General features: G+C 49.2%; 1 pseudogene; it reads right to left on the reverse strand.

Moving 5' to 3' along the window:
* Positions 1-884: 884 nt before the first annotated feature.
* LOC146891364 (SH2B adapter protein 1 pseudogene) lies at positions 885-2,238 on the reverse strand (annotated as a pseudogene).
* Between the last annotated feature and the right edge of the window lie 710 nt (positions 2,239-2,948).

Genomic DNA, 2,948 nt, shown 5'->3' on the forward strand with positions numbered 1-2,948 from the left:
CTTCTGAAATCAAAGAGATCTGCCTAGTGGATGAGAACCAGCTCACCTTAACCATTACAAACCAAGGCACACCACTTACCTTCATGCACCAGGAGCATGAAGCCATTGTACAGTTTGTCATTCATATCAGTACCTGCTGGGAGTTTCTACAGTCTTGTGCCCAATGATAGATGGCCCTTTTGGAATTTAGGGCATTAGATCTTTGGATGAGCCGTGGTACAATTCCTACATAAGTGGCCAGACTGTCCACATCCCCAGCAAGTACAGTGTGGTAGGAAGGAATTATCATTCTTGTTGGGGTTGGCATTCACCAAGGCATTGATGGAAGCTATAAGGGTGGAAATGGACCTGTTCTGTGTATCAATATCACAAGTGGCCAAGACCCACTTATGAATATTTTCATTTTTAAAAGGCGTGATGACATTACAGGTGTGGTGTTGAGCTCCTCCCAGGTTAGTTGTATCCTTAGTAGGGCCAGGTGGGACACACTTTTCAACAGCATTGGCGACATGGGTCAAAACTTCAGTAAATGGTTCCTCAGCCTGGTGGACAAGATTGCAGAGAAGCCTTCACTGTCCTTGGTCGTTCAAATTTTGAGGGCATTGAAGGCTAGGTTGGATACTTGTTGGAAATAGGAATGTAGGCCAATCATGGATTGTGAGACAGGATCAGTGTATTTATTGTCCACAGCCAGTAGCATGTCGAGGGTGACATTAAGTCCAAATTGTAAGTTTGTGTGGGCTTGGAACTCTGCTACATCATCATAGGCTGAGTGTCATTGGAGGAAAATTGACCTTTAAAATAGAGTACTAATTGTAATGGGTTTGAAGCTGCATGGCCAATTGTCTGAATACTTGCTTAAAATAAGGAGAACTGGGGTAGCATCAGTCATCCTCATACACCCTTGCCTGGCTCCCAGCCTGCCTCCGGGACTGCTGCCACTGGGAGGGCACATAACTGACAAGGAGAACATCACTGCAGCCTCCAGACTCCACAGGGATGGGATGCACCTACAAGTGCCCAAGCGTATGGAAAATGGACTGGAACCACAGATGTTGGACCGGGCACTGACCTTCCTTATTCAGTGACAAAAGCAAGCGCTTGGCCTTACCTTAGAAGTTAAAAGTGAGGACATAGCCACTATGTCTTGTCTCACTGTGATATACCAGGAAGACACCATGGGAGCCAATGCCTCCTTCCAGCATTAACTGGACAGCCTTCAGTCAAGAGGGCATGCCATGGAAGCAAGGACATCCTGAGAGGGGCTGATCCCCATCCGTGCCCTTTGAGTCCTTGTGGAACATGAATGACCCTGTGGCTACTTCTGTAGTATCCAGGAGAGGGGAGGGAGTTGAAAGGGGATGAACTGTCCCTGCTGGGGACACCTTCTCAATGGGAATCCGAGGGGACAATTCTTATCTTTGTAGCATTCTTGCTCCATCCCTCAAGGTTCCCCCTCCATGACTCAGTCTCAGAGTCTCAAAGTGGTGAGTCCATCTCTCCCCAGGGGATGTGCCATCACTAACCAATCCTCTACCAACTGTCCCAGCACCACCAGAGTAATTAGAGTTTCTGTTTTCACCTAGGACTGGAGGGCCTGATGTGGTCTCCAGAGGCCCAACTGGGGAGAAGGTGTCAATGGCTTCTTGCCACTGAAGGATCCTTATACAGAGTCTCTGACTGAGCGACCCACTGAACAGAGGGAAAAGTGTTTCTTGAGCTTCAACTTTGAGAACGTTGTAGAGCAGAAAAGACTGAGGAAAAAAGGGGGTCAGCTAGATCCTTAGAAGATAGAGATGGGCCCAACACAAGCAGGGGCCGCCCACCTTGCAGCTGTCAAGAGACAAGTCCTGTTGTGGTACAATCTCCTCAGCAGGGCCAGACAATTAGGGAGAGTGAGCCCCAGGCTCCTGAAACCTCACCTTCAAAGTGCTGCAGGAATACCTCAGCAAAACGGCCTGAAAAGTCAGTTTCTACTCCAGGTTCTGCATATTGTAGGTGGGAGGCCAGGTAAAGGTGAAAACAGCAGGCAAGATCCAGGGCAGCAACCCTTGCATGGGACTCACAGGACCCTTGCCAACTTTGCGGAGGAGGTGGTAGTAGCACTGGCAGAGAAGGGAAGGCCCCATCCTCCTGGGAAGGGGCGCAATTCCTGATGGGTCCCAGGAGGAGCCTATGAGGAGGGGAAGCAAATAAGAAAGTGGCCACAAGACACGGGGTGAGCGGCAACAATTGCATCTCGTCCCCGTCCTCAGCTCCAGGGTCAAGTCAGTGGAAATAGATGTTCTAATCCCGGAAGGGAAAGGGGAAATAGTGTTTGTGGCCCGAGTGTGCTGCTTATAGTGAGGGACTTCCGTGGTTGTTAGGCCGCTGCTTTATGTTCACTCAGTATCTCCAGGTAAAAAGAACCTGATGGAGGATCCTTTATTGGTTCTACCTCCTGGGTAGTCTGCCTTTATGTGGACGTACTGGGATGAACCCTGTGGCGATGGAGAGTTTCTAAACAGGAAGACAAACATGGGAAAGAAAAGAACACGTAGGGATAGGAAAGAAAGCCCCAACTCACCAAGGGTTTAGAAAATGAAAAATAGGGATCAACTCACCGAAAATAGCCGAAGGTGGCGAACTCAAGACGCCAGCAGAGAGTCAGGATGGGCACAGCAGCCAGGGCAGCAAGCAAGAAAGAAAAATGCCCAAAAGAGGGTAAGGAGGACCCAAAGAGTGAGTAAAAGGAAAAGGTCCATCCACACTGGGTGCCAGTTGTAGTTGCTGCGGGCTTGTTGCTGCTGCCTGTTGTACGATCCCCTTTTCCCGGGGTGTTGGGCAGGGGGTGAAAAGGTGCAGATGCAATGACACAGACTCAGGGGATTCCACTATAGAAGCTCTTTATTGTAAAAGGGTCAGGATGTTTTTATGGGGTTAGGAAAATCCAGCTGCCTCAGGAACGT

The sequence above is a fragment of the Myodes glareolus genome, chromosome 16 (assembly GCF_982192425.1).
Source record: "Myodes glareolus chromosome 16, mMyoGla1.1, whole genome shotgun sequence".
Taxonomy (NCBI): domain Eukaryota; kingdom Metazoa; phylum Chordata; class Mammalia; order Rodentia; family Cricetidae; genus Myodes; species Myodes glareolus.